At 35.2% G+C, this 25,250-nt stretch overlaps 1 protein-coding gene across 5 annotated transcripts in view; it reads left to right on the top strand.

The window, feature by feature from the left end:
- The window catches only part of Mgat4c (MGAT4 family, member C), a 760,784-nt gene that overhangs the window by 170,565 nt on the left and 564,969 nt on the right, over positions 1-25,250 (top strand). For all 5 annotated transcript variants that reach the window (NM_001437982.1, XM_087556313.1, XM_087556315.1 and 2 more), the window contains 1 exon segment: positions 2,522-2,560. The gene's annotated coding sequence lies outside the window, so the exon portion shown is untranslated.

Genomic DNA, 25,250 nt, shown 5'->3' on the forward strand with positions numbered 1-25,250 from the left:
TTTGGAGCTAGGTTAATTCTGTATAATATTAACGACAGTGTAGGGTACTCATATAGCTATCCCTAGTATTAATATTTACAATACTGTTTGAAGCAATTAGAGAATGTACAGTTCTTACCCTGCAGAAACAACCATAAACATCAATTGTGCAGACAGTAATGGCATTTCGAACTATTTAAGGCTATTAGTAAAAAGTCCCAATTTTCTGGTTATTAGGCTACATCAAAATTATGTACTTCTGCCATGTTAAAATACTAATATTGTCAAGTAAATTTATGAAATTAAAGCACTGATTTGTTATTTGAGCACGCTATTAAATTCAATGCAAAGTATGTTTTTTGGTAACAGATTAAGGCCTTTACATTTCCAAGCTAAATCCACGTAACTGTAAATAAGAAGTAAAATTGAGAAGATATTTCTTATACCTAAACCTTAGTAACATCTACATTTGTCCAACAAAAGCTAGAATTCTGAGGTTATTCAATTTATACTCGTCCGCTGAACATAATTTCTGAACAAACGTTAAGTCAATTCTCAGGTTACAGTTGTGAACAAGAAAGAAGGCCCTGATTATACATCGAGTAGAAATGAGTAGGAGTCTAGCATCTTTAATCAAGTAAATATTAAAAAAGCTATGAGCATATAACTTGTGTCTGGAACCTAATATAGAAAACTTTGAGGGGAAGAAATATAATTTCAATAGACATGTATGTCCTGATGGTGCATATAAAAGTTTATCAGTGAGCCAAACAATTTTATTTTATTTTTTTGAAATGTCAAGACAATCAAGTTTATTTTCGACCACACTGTGACAACATCGAGGGAATTAATTCAAAGCATAATTCACTCCTATGAACAAGAGTTTGCTTCTGCAAACTGAGTGTATGTAGATAATTCTAAGTTAGGTGTCTGGGTAGCTTCGCTTTTGATAATTATGCCTACACTGCTTTTTCCTCTCCTAATTAAGCATCATCATTACTTTGAAATCTTACCATTCATATTAATCCTAGAAGATAACTTTTGGATCAGTCTACCTGGCCATAAAGCTTGTGCCAACCAATTTTAAACAGTAAAATTTGATCTCACTACTCAGTAGGTACTCATGCTTTCCAAAATGAAATGTTCATTATTATTCTGTGTGAGCATATATGCTATTTGCACATACCTGTCAATTTACATACAGTATAGAATAACTGCACTAACCCAGAAGACTGATGCCAAGTGAAACAGATTAAAAACAACCTGTGTACCTGTTTAATTATGCCAAAGATGTTTTTCTAGGACTTCTAGGAAATGTGCATATTAAAGATATTTATTGAACTAATTTAATTTAATGTACAGAGCTACAAAACAAAAAAAAATTAGCCTCCACTTATTAGAAACTTTTGGAACAGTGTGTATGGATTTCAGAAGTCTAGAAATGTAAAATGTTTATTTTTTCTTATGTAGGTTGGCTCTGGTTATTTTGTTTGTTTAGTTTTGCTATTTATTTATTTATTTATTTATTTATTTATTTTGGTTTGGTTGCTTTGGGTTTTTTGTTTCTTTTCTGATTTTAGGAACGCGTGAGAGTTCTTGAAACAATTAGGAGTCAAGCAAATGTTTGGGTTTGCTTCCCTGTTTTAAATAAGATCCCTGTCGATGATAAAGTGTGGTTGTTTACGCTTGCACAACTAGCAGGGTTGAGGTTGGATGATTCAGCACCAATCTGCATTTCACAGAGGGCTGCAATGAGAGAAAACTAGTGTGTATGTGTGTGTGTGTGTGTGTGTGTGTGTGTGTGTGTGTGTTGCTTTAAACAAGAATGATGTTTAAATGATGGATGGATGGAATTTTAGCAATAAAGTCCGGGCACATTCATTACTTAGATTGTCGAACAGGAATTCTTTTTTCTTTATTTTTGATGGGGGGGGGGGTTGACGATTGTAAAACAACACTGAAGAATACGGCACTTGCAGACTTTCCCCATATTTACAGAGAAATAAATAACTAGACTGTCACTAAATAATGCCCTTTTGACCTTCTTTATGCTATCACATTTAATTTTCCGAAAATAGGGTAAAATATCAATGCTGTTGAAATGAATAAAATTTAGAGTATCTGTCAACTATATTCATCACAGAGTTGTACAAATACTGAATTTTAACACGGGTTTATGATAGAAATATTCCTGTAGTTACTGTCATGATATCTGTAATTCTTATAAGATTTTTGGGTTTGAAGACACAATGTGGTAAATGGGATAGACAGAGATATTGTTATGAAAATTTCACTTTATTGCATACTGAATACTCTTCACTCTCTTACAATTCCGGGAAACAGGTGACTGACATTACCACAGAGTAATTTCTTCGGTTTTCAGAGTTTCAGAGTCATTTCAGAGTTTTCTACATAATATGAAGATGATTGATACCATGAAGTTCTTAGAACAATAACAAATATATTTAATGTTGCATGTAATTTTTAATCTTAAATACAATTGTACATGAGTGATACCAGTAAATAAATTTTAATCTTTCAGAGTCCTGATGTCTCCCAGATCCTAGGCTAATGTCCAAAGGTAAGTTTGGCTAAAGATTGTATTTTATCCAAATAGATTGTTCTCTTGTTATTTATAAACTTGATGTTTGCTATGTCACATATGCTAAATGCATTTGTCAGCTGTGCATATAATTTTATATAATATCCTACATTGTACACATGTTTTTAATTGTAGAGGAATTTAAATATAGAATTGCATATGTATATTATTTATGAGTTTGGAATTGTATACTTACATTAAGCTACAGGACACAGAAAAATGCAGGAGTCATAATAGCTCTGCTTATGAGAATGTAAAAGTTCTCTCCTATGCAAAGAATCATGTTTGCTCCTTTCTAACATGATCCTAATATCTAGTAAAACATGTATTTCATTTTTGTATTTATTGATTTTTTTTTCAGAGAGGATCTCCCTAGCCCAATAATGTGCATGTTCTGTTTCCTAGATTTCAGAGTGGTGAGATTACATACATGTGTCATCAGGTCCATCTGTGCATTCAAAATGAAAGGAAAAATTTCTTTCTGGTTTTGTTAACAGGCATTACATTGGGGAGATAAACTTTGATTTTTGCCTACCATTCAATAATTTTCATTATTGTTAAAGGTGTACCAATCTATCCTTAATCTGCAAAATTTAAAGAGAAATGAAAAAAATAAAAAAAAATTCTTTGTGTTCTGGGTATACATGGACATTTCATTTAATGCCTCATGATCAAAAGAATCACTGTTAGGTGCATGTACATACTAATGATGACTAGATGTTTATGTGTTTTCAATACTAGATTAAATGTACAAATCCACCACAAAATGGTGTCTGTGCTCTACACTCTTTTATTCTTTTTAACATACTACTTTTCAATTTGATAGATTAATTATTTATTTAGTGGTTCATGATTTTGACTCTCAGTTTAAATTCCTAGGGATAAATGGTCATTTTCTATTGTTATTGACTATTTTATATAAATGTATAGATCTTTCTGATAGTCTTTTCAGACATTCTTCTTTAAATCTGTTTCCTATTGTTATTGAATAGTGAGAGATTATTTTGAAGTTTTATCATTTCTCACATTACCAACCTACACTACAGCATTCGGTCACATGTGACACAGACCAGAGCCCATGAATCTTGAGGGAAAAATAAATAAATCCCTCCAGTGTATGGTGTTGCTAGAATCTGCTATTCTGTCGAGTTTTGTATTGAATTAATTATCACATTAAGCTTTTTTTCAAATCCTTGGAGGCCTTCCTGGAATATAACTTCATTGTACATCAAGCAACATAAATATTTATAATTCAAAACTGATATGAAGAGCATAGTGTAAGAAAAAATGAAATAAATAAAGGCAAATTCCTCAGGTTGAATGTAGTGATTTTGAATGACTTCTCCAATATTCCATTTCTAATAACTGGCATTTTAAGTTCTCTCTATTCCTCTATCAGAACCCTGTCACCATACTATGAACTTCATCAGAACGCAAAAATTGCTTCCGAAAGAGTTTGTATCACTAAAATCATTAATATGCATAGCCTATTATGAATCACTCATGTATAGTTGAACAAGAACTGTTTCAAAATAGATTTAGAAATCTTACTAATATGGACGTGACTCTCACTTTAAGATGTTGTAAGATGTTTGAGGGAGGGGTTGTTTCTTTTCCTGAGTTAGCTTAGTTATGAAATCACTTATGCACTCAGTAAGAACATTTTGACCCATTCCTATGCACAATGTACTGTGCTAGAGCATAGAGATCCAGAAATAATGAATTTATATTTTTCCTGTCCTCAAGAACATCACGATTTCCGGACATTGACAATAGTCTTGCCAATGATTTAGGGGAAAATGTTCTGATTTCAATGGATAAGAATGAGAGCCAAGGTATATTGATGCACACCTAATCATTTGAACTAAAAATTAGCTTCCAAGAAACTAAAATGGTAAGACAAGGGAACTTCCAATGTCCTTGACCTACTAGATAGGACAGTTGTCTTCTCTTATGTCTCTCATAATTGTCTGTATCCCCAATCTCTCCCAGCATAAGTTCCTGATTAGTAGGTGATTGGTTTTAATCACCTACTATATTTTTTCTACGTATTTTACTACTCTTCAAACAAGCCTATATATAGCTTTTCAAATCACAGTGAAGATACAACAATGTACTTTAAAGGACCCAAACACACTTTTTTTATTGGATATTTTATTTATTTGCATTTCAAATGTCACCCCCTTTCCCAGTTTTCCCTCTGGAAACCCCTACTGCATACTCTCCTCAGTCCCTCTGCTTCTATGAGGGCCCTCACACATACATTCACCTAGTCCCACCTCCCTACCCGGCAGTTTCCTACCCTGGGGCATCCAGCCTTCACAGGACCAAGGGCGTCTCCTCCCATTAATGTCTGACAACATTATCCTCTGCTGCATATGCATCTGGAACTATGAGTCCCTCCATGTGTACACTTTGATTGATGTTTTATTCCCTGGAAGCCCTAGTGGGTCTGGTTGGTTGATATTGTTGTTTTTCCTATGGGTTGAAAGCCCCTTCAGCTCATTTAGTGTTTTCACTAACTCTTTCATTGTGACCCCATTCTTAGACCAATGGTTGGCTGTAAGCATCTGCCTCTGTATTTGTCAAGCTCTGGCAGAGCGTCTCAGAAGACAGCTTTGTCAGGCTCCTGTCAGCAAGCACTTCTAAGCATCAGCAATAGTGTTTGGGTTTTGTGGCTGTATATGGGATGGATGCCAGGAGGGGCAGTCTCTGGATGGCCTTTTCTTCAGTTTCTGCTCCACACTTTGTTTCCATATTTCTTCCCTTGTGTATTTCTCCCCCTTCTAAGAAAGACTGAAGCATCCACATTTTGGTCTTTCTTCTTCTTGTGCCTCATGTGGTCTATCAATTGTATCTTGGCTATTCTGAGCATTTGGGCTAATATCCACTTATCGGTGAGTACATACCATGTATGTTATTTTGTGACTAGGTTACCACACTCAGGATGATATTTTCTAATTCCATCCATTTGCTTAATAATTTCATGAGGTCATTGTTTTAAATAGCTGTGTAGAACTCCATTGTGTAAATGTACTACATTTTCTTTGTCCATTCTTATGTTGAAGGAAATCTGGGTTCTTTCCAGCTTCTGGCTATTATAAACGAGGCTGCTATGAACATTGTTGAGCATGTGTCCTTATTATATGTTGGAGCATCTTTTGCGTATATGCCCAGGACCTATGGCTAGGTCCTCAGGTAGTACAATGTACTCAGTTATTAAAGCTAACTTTAAAAACCTAGTTTTTAATTAAACACAAGGAAAATAGTCCTAAACAGCCCTGATCGTATGTAGAGGCTGAAGAAAGGCTCAATAGTTCATATAGAGCATTCACAGAGGATCCATTTCCAGTCTCCAGCATGAACAATGAATGGCTCATAAACAACTGTAGCTCCATTCCCAGGAACAGCCAGATCATTTGGCCTGTGGTTATCTGCACATGTGCACAGAGACATACATGTGTGCACATACTCAAGTAAAAAGAAAAGCATGATGACATAGAAATTAATCAACCCATTTTCTTTTTTCTTTCTTTTTTTCTTTTTTTAAATAATCAGCCCATTTTGGTTTTTTTTGGTTGGGAGGTTTTTAATGAATTCTTCTATTTCCTTATGTTATATGGGCCTGTTTATGAAATTTACATATTCTTTTTTTATTAGATATTTCTTTACTTACATTTCAAATGTTATTCCCTTTCCCGGTTTCTTGTCCATAACACCCCTCAAACCCTCCCCTTCCCTGTTATGGGTGTTCCCCCATCAACCCACCTTACAGACCCCCAACATTCCTCTGCACTGGGGGTCCAACCTTGGCAGGACCAAGGGCTTCCTCTCCCACTGGTGCCCCAACAAGGTTATTTTCTGCTACATAGGCAGTTGTAGCCCTGGGTCAGTCCATGTATAGTCTTTGGGTAGTGGGTTAGTCCCTGGAAGCTCTGGTTGGTTGGCATTGTTGTTCTTATGGAGTTGCAAGCTCCTTAAGCTCTTTCAATCCTTCCTCTAAATCTTTCAATCATTCCCCCAAAGGGGGTCCTGTTCTCAGTTCAGTGATTTGCTGCTAGCATTGACATCTGTATTGGACATGCTCTGGCTGTGTCTCTCAGGAGAGATCTGAATCCGGTCCCTTTCAGCAGGCACTTTTCAGCTTCATCAATCTTATCTAGTTTTGGTGGCTGTATACGTATGGGCCACATGTGGGGCAAAGTCTGAAGGCCCATTCCTTCAGACTCTACTCTAAACTTTTGGTTCCATATCCCCTCTTATGGATTTTTTCCCCTTTTAAGAAGGAGTGGGAGCAGCCGAATTTTGGTAATCTTTTTTTTTTTTTTGGTTCTTTTTTTCGGACCTGGGGACCGAAGCCAGAGCCTTGTGTTTCCTAGGCAAGCGCTCTACCACTGAGCTAAATCCCCCACCCGGTCATCTTTCTTCTTGAGCTTCTTGTGGTCTTTGGGTTGCATCTTGGGTAATTCGAGCTTTTGGACTAATATCCACTTATCAATGAGTACCTACCAAGTGTGATTTCTTTGATTGGGTTACCTCATTAGGATGATTTTTTTCTAGTTCATACCATTTGCCTATGAATTTCATGAAGTCATTGTTTTTGATAGCTGAATAGTACTCCATTGTGTAGATGTACCACATTTTTTAATCCATTCCTCTGTTGAAGGGCATCTGGGTTCTTTCTAGCTTCTGGCTATTATAAATAAGGCTGCTATGAACATAGTGAAGCACGCGTCTTTGTTGTAGGTTGGAGCAACTTGTAGGTATATGCCCAGGGGAGGTATAGCTGGATCCTCAGGTAGTGGAATGTCCAATTCTGAGGAACCTGACTTCCAGAGTTGTACCCGTTTGGAATCCCACCAACAATGGAGGAGTGTTCCTCTCTCCACATCCTTGCCAGCTTCTGCTTACACCTGAGTTTTTTATCTTAGCCATGTTGACTGGTATGAGGTAGAATCTCAGGGTTTTTTTGATTTATACTTCCCTGATGACTATGGAAGTTGAACATTTCTTTAGGTGCTTCTCAGCCATTCTGTATTCTTTAAATGAGAATTATTTGTTTAGCTCTGTACCCCATTTGTAATAGGGTTATTTGACTCTCTGGAGTCTAACTTCTTGAGTACTTTGTATATTTTGGATATTGGCCGTCTATCCGATGTAGGGTTGGTAAAAATCTTTTCCCAATCTCTTGATTTTGCCCTAATGACAATGTCTTTAGCCTTATAGAAACTTTGCAGTTTTATGAGGTGCCATTTGTTGATTTTGATCTTAGAGCATAAGCCATTGTTTTTTTGTTTTTTTTTTTTTGTTTGTTTGTTTTTTTTGGTCAGGGAATTTTCCCCAGTGCTCATGTATTCCAGAGTCTTCCCCACGATTTCTTCTATTAGTTTAAGTGTATTTATTTGATTTGATGTGAAGGTCCTTGATCCACTTGGAAATAAGCTTTGTACAGGGTGAAAGAATCAATTGATTTGCATTCTTCTACATGCAGACCTACAGTTGAACCAGCACCATTTGTTAAAAACGCTCTTTCTTCCATTGGATGGTTTTAGCTCCTTTGTCAAAGATCAAGTGACCATACATGTGTGGGTTCATTTCTGGGTCTTCAATTCTGTTCCAATGATCTATCTGCCTGTCTCTGTACCAATACCATGCAGTTTTTAATCACTATTTCTCTGTAATACTGCTTGAAGTCAGGGATGGTGATTCCCCCAGAAGTTCTTTTATTGTTGAATATATTTTTCACTATCCTGGGTTTTTTGTTCTTCCAAATGAATTTGCAAATTGCTCTTTCTGTCTCTATAAAGAATTAAGTAGGAATTTTGAAGGCAATTGCATGGAATCTGTACATTGCTTTTGGAAAAATGGCCATTTTTACTATATTAATCCTGCTGAAACATGAGCATGGGAAATCGTCCTCAATTTCTTTCTTTAGAGACTTGAAGTTCTTGTCAGGCAGATCTTTCACTTGCTTGGTTAAAGACATACTGAGATTTTTTATATTATTTGAGACTATTGTGAAGGCTGTCATTTCCCTAATTTCTCAGCCTGATTATCCTTTGAGTAAAGGAAGGCTACTGATTTGTTTGAGTTAATTTTATACCCCGATACTTTGCTGAAGTTCTTTATCAGATTAAGTAGTTCCCTGGTGGAACTTTTGGGGTCACTTAAGTATACTATCATATCATCTGCAAATAGTGATACTTTGATTTGTTCTCTTCCAATTTGTATCCCTTTGACTTCCTTTCATTGTCTGATTCCTCTTGCTAGGACACCATGTACTATATTGAATAAGTAGGAAGAGAGTGGACATCCTTGTCTAGTCCTTGATTTTAGTGGGATTACTTCAAGTTACTCTCCATTTCTTTTGATGTTAGCTACTGGTTTGCTGTATATGGCTTTTACGTGTTGAGATATGGGCCTTGAAGTCCTGATCTTTCCAGGACTTTTATCTTGAAGGGGTGTTGAATTTTGTCAAATGCTTTCTCATCATCTAATGAGATGATCATGTGGTTCTTAATTTTGAGTAGGTTTGGATAATGGATTACATTGATGGATTTTCTTATATTAAACCATCCTTGCATCCCTGGGATGAAGCCTACTTGATCATGATGGATGATAGTTTGATGTGTTCTTGGATTCAGTTTGCAAGAATTTTATTGAGTATTTTTGCATCAATATTCATTAGGGAAATTGGTCTCAAGTTCTGTTTCTTTGTTGGGTCTTTGTGTGGTTTCTGTATAAGAGTAATTGTCACTTCATAGAAGGAATTTTGTAGTGCTGTGTCTGTTTCTATTTTGTGGAATAGTTTGGACAGTATTGGTATAAGGTCTTTTTTGAAGTTCTGATAGAATTCTGCACTAAATCTATCTGGTACTGGGCTCTTTTTGGTTGGCAGACTTTTAATAATTGCTTTTATTTCTTTAGGAGTTATTTAGAGGGTTTCTTTAGGGTTGTTTAGAGGGTGTATCTGTTCCTGATTTAACACTGGTACCTGGTATCTGTCTAGAAAATTGTCCATTTCCTCCAGATTTTCTAGTTTTGTTGAATATAGTCTTTTGTATTAGGATCTGATGATGTTTTGCATTTCCTCAAATTCTGTTGCTATGTCTCTCTTTTCATTTCTGATTTTTTTATTTGGATACACACTTTGTGACCTCTGGTTAGTCTGGCGAAGGCTTTGTCTATCTTGTTGATGGTTTCAAAGAACCAGCTCCTCGTTTTATTGATTCTTTGTATATTCAGTTTTGTTTCTACTTGGTTGATTTCAGCCCTGAGTTTGATTATTTCCTGTCTTCTACTCTCCTTGGATTTATTTCTTTTTGTTCTAAAGATTTTAGGTGTGTTATCAAGCTGTTGGCATATGCTCTCTTCTGTTTCTTTTTGCAGGGACTTAGAGTTTTCCTCTTAGCACAGTTTTCATTGTGTCCCATAAGTTTGGGTATGTTGTACCTTCATTTTCATTCTTTATTTCTTCCTTAACCAAGTTGTCATTGAGTAGAGCATTGTTCAATTTCCATGTATATGTGGGCTTTCTCTTTTTATTGTTGTTATTGAAGACCAGCCTTAGTCTGTGGTGATCTGATAGGATGCATGGGATTAATTCTATCTTCCTGTATCTGTTGAGGCCTGTTTTATGACTGATTATATGGTCAATTTTGGAGAAGGTATCATGAGATCCTGAGAAGAAAGTATATCCTTTTGTTTTAGGATGGAATGTTCTATAAATATCTGTTAAATTCATTTGATTCATAACTTCTGTTAGTTTCTCTATGTCTCTGTTTAATTTCTGTTTCCATGATCTGTCCATTGATGATTGTGTTGTGTTGAAATCTCCAACTATTATTGTGTGAGTTGTAGTGTGTGCTTTGAGCTTTAGTAGGTTTTCTTTTACAAATTTAGGTGTCATTGCATTTGGAGCATAGATATTTAGGATTAAGAGTTCATTTTTGTAGATTTTTCATTTGATGAATATGAAGTGTCCTTTCTTATCTTTTTTAATGACTTTTTGTTGAAAGTCAATTTTATTCAATATTAGAATGGCAACTCCAGCTTTTTTCTTTGGGTGATTTGCTTGGAAACTTATTTTCTAGCCCTTTACTCTGAGGTAGTGTCTGTCTTTGTCTCTTAGGTGTGTTTCCTGCATGCAGCAAAATGCTTGGTCCTCTTTCCATATCCAGTCTGTTAGTCTATGTCTTTTTATTGGGGAATTGAGTTGGTTGACGTTGAGAGATATTACGGAATAGCGATTGTCACTTCCTGTTATTTTCATTATTATGTTTGTGTGTCTCTCTTCTGGTTTCATTGCAATGAGATTATATTCTTGCTCTCTGTACACTGTAGTTTCCCTTCTTGTGTTGGAGTTTTCTGTTTATTATCCTTTGTAGGGCTGGATTTGTAGAAAGATGTTGTATAAATTTGGTTTTGTCATGGAATATCTTGGTTATTTTCACTTTCATATATTCTTTAACCAAAAGTTGCAGCTTCATTTAAATACTATTAATCTTTCGATTCATAACTGCTCTTAAATTATATATTATTTTATGTTTTAAGGTAGGCTATATATTATTCCTGCCTGTCATTGAACACCCATTATAGATTTGCTGATTGCTTGTGTATCACAATGATTTTTCTCATTCCAGTGAAGTTCCCTCATAGGGTGCCCTGCAATGCTTTGTTGAGCTTTCTCAGTGAGTTAGAGGAAGCTATCATATTCAGTCCTGGCAAGCTCGTTTCAGACGTCCCTATCAACTATAAGCATGTCTGAGACTGTTGAAACTTATGTGCAACTTGAGATAATTCTTCATTATTTTAGAATTTTTACATTGAGTGCAATTCAACATTTCTCTTTTAGCTTTATTCATGCAAAATAACCCCAATGTTTGCTATTGCTAATTGTACTGTAGTTGCCTTAACTGGAGAATGGCTTATGACTCCTGGCTAGATAAAAGATTTCTGCTTGAGAGAAAATACCAGTGATTTTTTTTAAATAAGCTATCCTGTGTAGCAATATCCAACCTTAAATTTATTTCATTTACATTTACATGCTTACACTTAAAATATGTTTATGGTATAATGGAATGTTTTATCATACATTTGTATTCGCCTTTTAAAATAAACTAAGGGGGGTGGGAAATGTAAAAAAAATAAAAAATAAACGAAATGCTCTGATTCAAAAATTCACACACAAGTAATGTTATATAGATGGAACACTTTACCAGTACATAAATATTATAATTAATAAAAAAGAGCTCATGAATCTTAAGAGGGCAAATAGAAGTATATGGAAAACCTAGAGGGAGGAAAGGGAAGGAGGAAGTGTTATGATACATTATATTTTCTCTCTCTTTCTCCCACTCTCCATTCTTCCCTCTCTCTCTTTCTGTGTGTCTGTCTCTGTCTCTCCCTCTCATACGTGTGTGTGTGTGTGTGTGTGTGTGTGTGTGTGTATGTGTGTGTCTATTTGGAGGCTTAAACTGATCTTTGTTTAACTGGTAAAATTACATGCCATTAAACTGTGTTTATTCCTTGAAGCAGCAAAGTAATGACTAAGTAGCACACAAAGTCTTATTACTTTGGTCATGAAGCAAAGTAAGCCAAATAATTGTAGAACAAAGACTGCATAATACAATAGCCATAACTAAAGGAAGATTAAAGATTTTATTATCCTTTCCAACCATGATTAATGCTACTAAAACAGATATGATCTTTCTGAAAAAAGTTCCAAATATTTAGAATAGCTATTATTACTTCTCCTATAGGATCATTGATAATGAAAAATTTATTGAGATTTGTGACATGAAAGACATTATCTAAATAGTCATAGGAATCAATATGTGTGCTATTTAATTGGCCTAATTGTTGACAAATGAATAAATAGTATAATTGAAAATAGGCAAAAGGAATGATGAAGATTTTTAGGCTAGTAGGAGGCTCTGGGAGGTTTTCAATTTCAGAGTTCTGCCTGAAGAAATAATGTTGCTGGATGAAAATTCATTGATTAAAAATTTTACCTAATTATATCCTCAACAATGTAGATTATGAGGCTAGAAATTAGCTTTACATTGATCCTAGATGTCCTAAGGAAAATTTTATCATATTATTATACATTGTTTATTATTTATAATACATTTCTCATATTATTAAACATTATTTATTTGGATATATGTCTATGCACACATAGCTGTGTATGAGGTGTTGCACAACACTATACTGACATTGGAAGCGAGGAGAATTTGTTGGGTGCCTTTTTCCCTTTCCATCTACTTTTTTGCAAAATGGGATTTTTCTGAATATGTAATAATAATAATAATAATAAAAATAATAATAATAATAATAATAGTGTATTACTGAGCCATCTCTCAAACCCTAAAATTTCAGTATTCTAAAGAAATTACATACTTTTGTAGATAGAAATCTTTCTTTTAATAATTTTATTTTTATTGGATATTTTATATATTCACATATCAAATGATATCCCCTTTCCTCACTCTCCCCTTACCTCTCCTCCCTCCATTGCTTCTATGAGGATGCTTCCCAAATCCACCCACCGACTTCAACCTCAACGCCCTACATTAGGGAAAGGAACATGCATAGGACCAAGGGCCTTTATTCCCATTGATGCTAGACAATGCCATAATCTGGCACATATATGAATGGGGTCTTGGGTCCCTCCATGTGTATTCATTGATGGTTTAGTCACTGAGAACTCTGGTTAGTTAATATTGTTCTTCCTATGGTGTTGCAAACCCCTTCTACTCCTTTCAGTCTTTTCTCTAACTCCTCCACTCTGGTCCCCTTGTTCAATCCTCATCTGTATCAGTAGGGCTCTGGAAGGTTGGGAGACTTTTAATGACTGCTTCCATTTCTTTAGTGGTTATTGGATTGTTTAGACAGCTTATCTGATCCCTATTTAACTTTGTTACCTGGTATCTGTTTAGAAAATTGTCCATTTTCTCCAGCTTTTCCAGATTTGTCGTATATATGATTTCCTAGTAAGATCTGATAATTTTTTAATTTCCTCAGATTCTGTTGTTATGTCTCCCTTTTCATTTCTGATTTTGTTGATTTGGATACTGTCTCAGTGCCCTCTGGTTAGTTTGACTAAGGCTTTATCCATTTTGTTCATTTTTTCAAAGAACCAGCTCCTGGTTTTGCTGATTCTTTGTATACTTCTTTTTGTTTCTTCTTGGTTTACTTCAGCCCTGAGTTTGGCTATTTCCTGCTGTCTACTCCTCTTGGGTAAATTTGCTTCTTTTTGTTTTAAAGATTTCAGGTGTTCTGTCAAGCTGTTTGGTTATGCTTTCTCCAATTTCTTTTAAGACATGTTTATATGTGTATATATGTATTCATATATACATACATATGTAACTCAGAATACTTGAAAACAGAGTATTTACTCTCTAATGTAACTTCTAAGCTGCTTATTACCATGGATATTTATAGATAACATAAATTATTTAAAATATCAAAACTAGGTTGACTCAGAGGTGAAAGTCATAGGTTTGATTTATTGTGGTGAATGAATGCATTTGGAACTCATCCCTGTAAAGAACTGTCCTTTCAAAGCCTGGGAGTAGTCATGATCTGAAATATTGTGGAATACTATAGCTGAAAATCATGATCAATCTTCTTCCTACCCAGCAAAGGGTCAATATTAATGTTATATCTAGGCAAGAATTTTCTATAAAAATGAATAAAGATTAGTTTGAACAAAATTTCCTTAGGCAATAAGATATATCTACATAACTATTGAATCATTTTTTTTTTTTTTTTGGAGCTTGGGACTGAACCCAGGGCCTTGCGCTTGCTAGGCAAGCGCTCTACCACTGAGCTAAATCCCCAACCCCTTGAATCATTTTAAGACAGCAAATTCATAAATGTATTTTATACTATTCACAATTCAAGGGAACTATATTTGAAATCGAAATGATAAATATGTCTGATCTTTAAAATTTAAAATTAACTATCTTATTTAAGACTGATTATAAAGTCCCAAATGACAAATCTATCTTCTGTTAAAACCAAACAAAAGTAAAGAAGAAATTCTTTATTTAGCATATCAAGCTGTTTTTATTTAACATCATTTTCAAAATCCAATCGACTTATTAGGTGTGTAGAATGGTTACGGCCAAGAGTCCAATAAAAAGTTTGTAAATGTTATCTTGGTTATTGTCAATTATTGAGGAATGAATATAACAACAATCTTATAGTTAATGGGAGTATCATAGGAAATGGTGTGTCAAGAGAGGAAGAATCCATTCAATGGATTAGAGGGAAGAATGGGACTTTATGTGACCTGTAAAGGAACCTCAGAAGAAAACAATGGAACACCCCCATACAGTACATCTTGTTCTGTATTAACTACTAGGACTGCTTCTAGCACAGGGTCAAATGCTTTGCCATCTGAGAAAAATAATGGACATGAATATTCTTCAAGAAAAATATTCTTCTATTTTATTACTGTACCTCAGGTATAGTCAGTCTCTGATTGCACCGACCGCAGGAGGCCCTTGGCTAGAATTGCTCTATGCCATCAATTTCTGGAAGATATGACAGGAACTAGAGTCTGTTTATCCAGTAGTCAAAGGACCTGACAGATTCCTCATTTCCATAAGCTTCATAAGTGATATTTGTCTTTGGCTAGATACAGAAAAGCAGCAAATTATGTCAAATAAAATGAACAGTTTAGATGCAAAAGAACAGAGCCAGAAATTGGTGTCCCAGAAACAGAGACTTTGAGAGAAAATCCACAGTGAAACCTTAAGCTACTCTAGCAGGGGAAGAAAATGTATTTGTGATAGAGTTGTAAGACTAGAATAGACAGCTTTATTGGAGTTTATGAAAAGTAGACTCTAAGAGCTACAACTACTGAAAACACATTTCAGCTAACATTTACAAAATTGTGCAATTATTAATTCCTCAATTTACCCATCTGGGTTTGTACATACTCCAAGATATAACTGGATTATATATGGATAATTCATATATTTATGCTATATTTTATTTGCTCAGGAATTTTAGCTTTCTGATAATCAAGAATGCAGCAAAACAGCATAAACTATGATTAATTTAGTTTATGCAAGTCTTATACTCACTTGAAGGAAGAAGGGATCTCCAGCTATTATTCAGCAAGGAGTACATGAAGCTGGGGATATAGCTCATTTGATAGAATATTTACAAAGCATACAGGAGTTTCTGATCCCAAACAATAGATAAATAGTTCTTGGTGGTAAATGTATATCGAGTCAGCATGAGGGAATAGGAAAAAGAGGATTAGAAGTTCATGATCACTCTGAGCTACATAGCCAGACACAGGCCAGCCTTGTGTACAACTGGTTCTGTCTCAGAAGGAAGATTCATATTTAGTTGGGTTCTTGTGTTGGGACTGGGAGAAGTATTCATGCACAGAAGTTGCCCAAGTCATTAGGTTCTGAAAACATCTCTAAGATGATGATCAGCGAGAATATCCGGCCCTTTTCACTCAAAATCCAGGCAATGAATTCATATAGCTGCTTCAGGAACTCTGAACATGTACTTTGGAGAGGAGGACTACTAGCTCAGTTGGATCCAGTATTGGGACACTTCAGCCAAAATTCCCTATAATCTAAATTCCTGACTCATGACATGCTTAAATGAGAAATGTTGCTTCACTTTGTTGAAATTCTGGTACCCCCTTACAAAATAACACATAAACAATACTTCTGAAAACAAACCCATGAATTCTGTACATTCAGAAACAAATTTATTATTCCAAACTTCGAAAATCAAAAGGATCTAAATCAGTTAGCACCTAATGGAAATGGTTCACAATTTTCCACAAAGGTAATTTGAATCTATAAAATTAGAATATTTTGTCTTAAATAACTTGACCTGCATTATACAACTAATTGCAGCTCATTTGTTCCGTAACCTAAATGTCAACCTATTACTTTCAGAAAACCTGCTACCTCTCTGAATTCTGAGGACAAAACCACTTTTTTTCTACTTTTTAAAAAAGTCTGAATAAGCATTATCTGTGGGATGAAAAATGTATAATATTTATCTACTATATTTTAATGTAGATTTAAAAATAGTTAAAGAAAAAGATATATATATATATTATAGGAATGTGGAAAGAAGAAAAATTAATTACCTAAGAGTTGATCTTCATTATAGATTCTGATGCATGCAGTTTTCCAAGAGACATGAAAAACCATCCACACAATGATAGACCAGATTATGATTACATGAAAGTTCAAGTTGGTGAGCTTGCAAGCCCATTTGGCTTACTTAGAAAGGAGAGGTGAGAGGTTATATCTAGGATCATGGGTACTTGCAAAATTATGGCATAGAAAAGTCTCATTTCAGGCTAGATGGGAACACGTGCGCGCGCACACACACGCACACACACACACACACACAGAGAAGAGAGAAAGACAGAGACAGAGACAGAGACAGAGAGACAGAGAGAGAGGGAGGAAGGGAGAGACAGAGACACAGAGACACAGAGACACAGAGAGAGAGAGAGACAGAGAGACAGAGAACAGAGAGGGAGGGAGGGAGGGAGGGAAAAGAGAGAGAGAGAGAGAGAGAGAGAGAGAGAGAGAGAGAGAGAGAGAGAGAGAGAGAGAGAGACTGGAAGGTTAACTGAAAGGGAGAATCGATGACTGCTATGAAGAGACCTCAAAAGACTTTTCTACTTTTCTATGCCCTGTGTGTGGTGTGTATGTGTGTGCGCATGCGTGTGTGTGTGTGTGTCTGTGTGTGTGTGTGTGTGTGTGTGTGTGTGTGTGTGTGCTTGCATGCTAATTTATCCCTAGACTGTTATGCTATGTGTACTTTGTGGAGAATTGCACAAGCTGGAAGGAAGTCTGGGTAAGAAAGCAGGGGCAGCAGTGGGCTGATGGGGCTCATGGCCTTGTAGAACCCTTCTTCCTATAAGGGAAGATCAACAAGCACAACCTTAAGTGTAAGCTGCGAGTAATCCCAGCATTTCAGTCTTCCTTCAGTACTTTAGACCATTGGCTCAGGCTTTGCCTTGACTTTCGTTTAGTGGAATGTTGTGTTTCTTAGCTTCATGGTTACCTCCTCCCAATTTTCCAGTTAAACTTTTGCTTTGGTGTCTGCTTTAGATACAGCTAATTTTCGAAGCTTTTGTAATGTTACTTACACTAGCACTGCAGTGCTCTTCAGTGTTTGCGTTTGCTAAGATAGAGTATGTTGGCTAAGTGGGTAAGCCTGGTTTTGTTGCTTTTGAACTTATCTGGCTGGTTCATCTCCCATGTACATTATTTCAGAATTTTCCATTACATAGTTTTTTGATTATTTGTAGTTGTTCGAAGAGCCACTGTAATTGTTTGGCTTAAGCCCTTTATTTTTCTCTGCTTTAAAACGAGAACACAATTTTTCATGCTATGAAATTAGATTTACAGTTTTGTCTTCAGTATCAGATTTATTGTTATTCATTTAGAGAAGATATTGCCTCTCAAAAATCTTTATTTTAACTGTACGAGTTTAGCTTTGATTTTGATTCATATCTCGGTTCTGCTTAAATTCCTCACTTTTCTACACATTTTTCATTACATTGAAAATAGCAAAAATGTCTGGCTTAATGACTCCAAATATCTACTAATCCTTTGGCTTCTGGTATTTCTTTTTTTTTCATCTTTATTAACTTGAGAATTTCTTATTTACATTTCAATTGTTATTCCCCTTCCCGGTGTCCAGGCCAACATCCCCATAACCGCTCTCCCTCCCCTTCCATATCGGTGTTCCCCTCCCGATCCTCCCCCCATTACTGCCCTGCCCCCAACAATCATGTTCACTGAGGGTTCAGTCTTAGCAGGACCCAGGGCTTCCCCTTCCACTGGTGCTCTTACTAGGCTATTCATTGCTACCTATGAGGTCAGAGTCCAGGGTCAGTCCATGTATAGTCTTTGGGTAGTGGCTTAGTCCCTGGAAGCTCAGGTTGCTTGGCATTGTTGTTCATATGGGGTCTCGAGCCCCTTCAAGCTCTTCCAGTTCTTTCTCTGATTCCTTCAGCGGGGGTCCTATTCTCAGTTCAGTGGTTTGCTGCTGGCATTCGCCTCTGTATTTGCTGTATTCTGGCTGTGTCTCTCAGGAGAGATCTACATCCGGTTCCTGTCAGCTGTTACTTCTTTGCTTCATCCATCTTATCTAGTTTGGTGGCTTTATATGTATGGGGCACATGTGGGGCAGGCTCTGAATGGGTGTTCCTTCAGCCTCTGTTCTAAACTCTGCTTCCCTATTCCCTCCCAAGGTTATTCTTGTTCGCCTTTGAAAGAAGGAGTGAAGCATTCGCATTTTGATCATCCATCTTGAGTTTCATTTGTTCTAGGCATCAAGGGTAATTTGAGCATTTGAGCTAATATTCACTTATCAATGAGTGCATACCATGTGTGTTTTTCTGTGATTGGGTTACCTCAGTCAGGATGATATTTTCCAGTTCCCTCCATTTGCCTATGAATTTCATAAAGTTATTGTTTTTGATAGCTGAGTAATATTCCATTGTGTAGATGTACCACATCTTCTCTATCCATCCCTCTGTTGAAAGGCATCTGGGTTCTTTCCAGCTTCTGGCTATTATAAATAAGGCTGCTATGAACATAGTGGAGAATGTGTCTTTGTTATAAACTCTATTTCTATTGATTGATTTTTCTTTTTTCCTCTTTTTAAGTTATACTTCAAATTTCCTGGATGGAGACTATTAATTAGATACAAACAGGTTTTATATTGAATATAAATAGTATGTTGCTATTTTTTAATTCATAAATTGTATTTATCTGTGTTTGTCAATACCAGGTTAGGGCATTGGGTCCCACGGGGATGGATCACAAATCATTGCTAGTTGTCACCTGATGTGAATGCTGAGAACTGACTTATGTGTCACAATATGAATTAATCATTGATCAATTTTACCACAAGTATCTGTCTGGTTTTATATCCTTCAAAAGTCTTTGAGTATTGTCTTAGAATACTCTTGAATTGTTTTAAACTCTTTTATCTTTGTGAACGTTGCTTCCAAGATTTACTGCAAAAGAAATATTTGGCATTGCACTATGGAGTAGTTTGTTTCTATTAAAATGGTACATTTTCCCTTGCTCTTTGGAAAAACTGAAGTTCTTTGGTTTTGTTATTTAGTGATAGATGAGTTTCTAACTGTGTATGAAATCATGAGACTATTTAATCACGGAAATTAAAAGTTGGATGTTTTCATGACTGAGGGAATCTGTCTTACATTGATGGCTTAACTGGGGATTTGTGTTCATTTGAGCAGAGCCTCTGAGGAGCTCTTGAACTTCCTCTGCGGAGGCTTCTAGTACTTAGGACTCTCCTAGAGTCAATCGGTGGTAACCCTTCCAATCATACATTAACCTCCGGTGTTGCTTCCTGTCCTTTGCCTCTTTTATGAAGTGAATGTACCCTTGTAGGAAGTTGTGCCTAAGGTCATCTCTTCTATTTTCCCTTCTTCTGGGACCTAGTTTCAGTGTATCAATTTCTTTATTCTCTGCAAAACATAGTTTTAAGTATTTGTATACTTTATTTGTGAGTCTCAAATAGAAGAATAAAAGTAGTCAATGTGATGTCTCTTTGTCAGGAAATATTGGCAATTGGCAATGTTAATAATTCTCTTATATTTTAATATGTTTTTATACATTTTAGAAGTTTTGATTATCTATTGTAGATTTAATGTATGAAACGGTAATTTTTACATGGAAACATGGCTCAATTTATTTATTTATATGTATTTATTTGTGTATGTGTATATATTTGCCACAGCATAGGTGTACAAATTAGGAAACTTTTTGGAGTCATTTCTTTCTTTGAAATCACTGAGGCAAGATGTTTGTATCTCTACTGTAACTTCTGTTTGACATTTCTGTCTCTGTCGCCATACCCAAGCTCACTGTAGGAGTTCTGGTAGTACAGCTGAACATGGCCACACTCTTACTTTAAAATGTGAGTCTGAGGACTGAACTGTGGTTGTTCTGTTTTGGAGGATGGTGTTTTTACTTCTGAGTCATCTTGCAGGACAAGTACATTACTTAGAGTAACTACTACTTAGGAAATCGTATATTTTATGATGAAATCTGGAGATATCAGAAAATATAGCTTTATTGAATTTGTTCTTTTAAATTATATATCAATTTTCTTTCTTAGAGAAAAACTTTAATCTGGAAAACAGATTTATTATCTCTTTAATTGTTTTTGTATCACCATCTATGTTCATGTGTTTTATTTTTACTATAAGTTAACTTTCCTTTACTCCATGATAGGAAATAATTATTTTCTATAGGAGTGACATCAGATGAGATCATTAAATAATCCTAACTTCATTATGTATCTCTTTCTCTTTGAATTAAAAGTCTTTGTCTACAGGATTATAGGTGTCTTTGGGCAATCTGGTATTACTCACTCCATAAAGTAATTTACCCAACTCTATTTCTCATTACCTCATTTTTTGCCATTCACTATTCACATATAGAGTTCCTCATACAAAAGAGATATCTCTGATTTTAATATAGTTTATTTCTTTATACTTCTTTGTAAACTATTTGGTGTGTGTGTGTGTGTGTGTGTGTGTGTGTGTGTGTGTGTGTGATAATGTCCACTACAATCTGTGAAAAACTATCTTAACATTTTAACTGCTAGAATTTCAGCTATATAGTAAGGAATGAAAATCAAACAGTATTTTTATAGAGTTGTCAATTATGGTACAAATGTTGGAGACATAGAAATGTGTTTGGTTGTTTGTTTCTCTTGTATAGTCTTATAGTTTTACCACTACTCTACAAACATATTAATGAGACATTTATAAAATATACTGATAGACTGATACATATTTTGCCATATTATTGTGAAGGAGAAGAAAATTTTTGGTTTGTATTAGCTCAGGTTCATTCCCAGTATTTAGCCAGTTACCACACCCTAGTACAGTTCAAATTGTTGAAGGAGTTTTTAGCATAATAATGAATTCTAAGCCTTCTCAAATAAGACAGAATAGTGTGAAAATCTAGAAAGAGATTCTATGTTGTTGATTGCTTAAATTATTCATTATGGGCTCGATTTTTCACAGCTACCCATTGTCAGGAAAGCATCACAGACAAAATATTGTGGGAAACAGTGCAGTGACCAGAAGTAAAAGCTTTGCCTCGCTTTGGGTTGTCCCTTCACATGAATTCTTCTGTCAGAACGGTTGTAATATCAAAAGATTGATAGACATGTACACACCTATCTTTATTCTCCCTCTCCCTGGACTTTCATGTGTCCAAAGGTGGTGACAAATATTCGTGTAAACTGTTGTTATTGAACATGGAGCAGAGAGAGACAGAATGGAGATCCTGTCAAGTCCAATAAAATTGAGTTCACTCAAACAGTAGGCAGCTTTTCAACAGTAAATGAGCAGTTGGTTTCTGTGAAGCCTGGATGTTTTGTAGAGGGTTACTACGGTCTCCAATGGATTTGTAGTATCAAAACTGAGGTGAGGTGTTGTTAATTAGCGACACTTTCTGAAAAATGTTTCCAAATGTTAACTTTTATATCACGTATTAACTACCTTTGGTAGTTTTGTTAACTTACATAATTTTGGTTGAAAATAATCAACAACAACAACAGCAACAAACTTTTCCATTCCTGGATGTTCAACAAGGTAATAGACACTTGAGGCACAGATTATTCTTTTTACAATGAATAAAAGATGATTCATCAGACCCAAATATAAACCAAATTATGAAACTGCTCTCTGTATTGAAATGAGTTTGAAGAAAAGACCTGAAAATTTACAAATTAATATTCTCAAGCCTTCAAAGCTATTATTAAATATAGTGACATGGAACTCTAAAACAATAAAAAATATGTTTATCTAGTATAAATCCTCCCTAATATTTAGGAGATCATTTTTAAGTTGAACTGAGCATATAACAATATTTAAGTATATAAAAATTAATAGTTTAAATAATACATGTTTATGTATTAATTTTACTTTTTCTTTTCTTGAAAATAGATCCTTTTTCATATAATACATCCTGATTATGGTTTGCTCTTCCTCTATTCCTTTTAGTTCCATATTAACTCCCTTCTACCTGCATCAGAATACTCCCTGTACATAAAGAGGTTTCTAAGGGAAAATAACAAATAATATAATATGATTAAAGAAAAGAAAACACATTGGAATAGGACAGAGCAAACAGAAGGAAAAGAGCTCAAAAGAAGATACAATAAACAGATATAGACACAGTGACCCATTCCTTGACATACTTAGTAATCCCATCAAAACAGTAAACTCCACACATAATATCCTTAATGAAGGATGTGTAGAGTAAAAGTAAGAAAAGAATAAAATATAAAGGTAAAGTCAAAAACTGAAAAGGATGCAATTTAATTGAAAACACTTTTATATGATGTTATAAGACAATGAACATCTAAAGATGCTTTTCATTTCATTTTCTGTTGGGCATCTACTGATGGGCATTTGCCCTACTATCAAGAATAGATCATTTCCCACCCAGTAAAAATCCTCTTGGAAAATCAAAAATTTTGATTTGCAAGTAGTTATTAATCAGAATTTGCGTCTAGGCTTACAATGGGGGCATGTGTATCTTATTCTTTTCATTTATTGGACCATATCTGCTGCAGTCCTGTACAGGTCCTGTGCATGCTGTGAAAATCTCTTTGAATTCATATGTATGTTGATCATGAGGATTCGGTTACCCTTGCTATCTTGAAATCCTCCTTCCTGTCTGACTCTTATACTCTTTCTACCTCCTTTTCCACAGGGATTCCCTGAGACCTGATGGGAGAGATTTGATGGAAACATCCCATTTAGGGGTGAATGTTCTAAAGTCTTTCTCTCCAGGCTTGATATCTGCCTCTGGGTCTCTGTATTCATTCCTGTCTTTTGCAGGAGAAAGCATTCTTAGATGAATAAAGCACTAATTTATAAATAAAGTAAATAACATTAGCAGTCATTTTATTGCTATGATCCTTAAGAAGAACAATTATTGTTTGGTTTTCTGCTTCACTATCACTGGATCATCTAGTCTCCGGTTCATGGACATACAAGCAAAATATGGTGCAGCTTCCATTATTAAATGAGCATTAAATAAAATTAGGGATTGGTTGGTTACTTTTACAAGATTCAAACCCTGTTGTACTACCGTGTCTTATGGGCAGGACCCATTTTAGATCAAATGGACTTTGGTTGGTAGCACGGTGAGTACCTTCTGGTACTAACAAAAAATTTCCATACATGTAAAGGTACCACCATCTCAACTTAATAGTTTTCAATGAGTTGTGAAGAGGTTGTCTTCAGCAATGGGGCCTAACTCTAAGTTTGTGCAGACAAACTGTGACCTCAGCAATAGCCTGAGTTTGGTAAATCCAATGATCCATTTACCAAAAATTCAACCAATTCAATTAGATCTAACACATTCCTGGGTATTTGAAGCTACATTCAGTGATAATGGAGATCTTGTTGGGCTTTTAGATAATATATATATATATATATATATATATATATATATATATATTTGTGTGTGTTTGTATTCAAACATATATTTTGGAAAATTCTATTGGCCTCTGATATTTAGATTAAACTATTAGAGTGTAGAATTATGCAACAATAAATCTTTACATAGTTTTCGTCAATTAATCATATTTATGTTCATGAATTATATTCCTTAGAATTACTATGATCACAATTAGCACATTGTCTTCATTTAACTGAAATATATCTATAATTTTTTGCTAAATTTATTCATTTATTCAGTTTACAACCCAATATCAGTCTTTCCTCTCTTCCCAGTAACAACTCACATGAGTCTTCCCTGTCCACCAATATATCTCATTTTCTTTATCTATTCTTTAGTTAAGAGACATGTAGGTTGTTTCTAGTTTCTAATTATTATGAATAAAGCTGTCTTGAATAGTTGGGCAAGTGTCCTCATGGTATAAAAGGAGGATCTTTTAGGTATATGTCCAGGAGTGATATAGCTAGATCTTGAGGTAGAACTATTCTTAGTCTTTCAAGAAACTGCTAAACTGATTTACAGAGTGGTAGTGCAAATTTATACCCCACCAGCATTGGAGTAGTTTTCCATTTACTCTACATTCTTGCAAGTATTTGCTGTCCTTGGAGTTTTTACTCTTAGCCATTCTGATGGTTAAAAGGTAGAATCACAGAGTCATTCTGATTTGCACTTCCCTGATGACTAAAGAGGTTAAACTTTTCTTAAAGTATTTCTTGACCATTTAAGCTTCCTCGGTTGATATTTCTCTGTTTAGATCTGAACCCCATCTTCTAATTGTTGTGTGTTTGGATTGTTGGTCTTTGACTTCTTAAGTTTCTTATATATTTTGAATATTAGCCCTCTGTTGAATATCCATTAGAAAAGATATTTTAAAAATCTGTACATCGTCATTTTGTTCTGAGGATGGTGTCCTTTGACTAACAGAGGCTTTTCAGTTTCATGAACTCTCATTTATTAGCTCTTGACCTAAGTGCCTGAGCCATTAGTGTTCTGTTCAAAAAGTTGTCTTTTGTACCCACAACTGCAAGGCTATTTCCCACTTTCTTCTCTAGTACATTAAGTGTGTCTAGTTTTATGTGGAGATTTTCAATCAATTTAGATTTGAGCATCTGCAGGGTGATAAATATTCATATTCTTCC

The sequence above is a fragment of the Rattus norvegicus genome, chromosome 7 (genome assembly GCF_021556685.1).
Source record: "Rattus norvegicus strain SHRSP/BbbUtx chromosome 7, alternate assembly SHRSP_T2T, whole genome shotgun sequence".
NCBI classification, from domain to species: domain Eukaryota; kingdom Metazoa; phylum Chordata; class Mammalia; order Rodentia; family Muridae; genus Rattus; species Rattus norvegicus.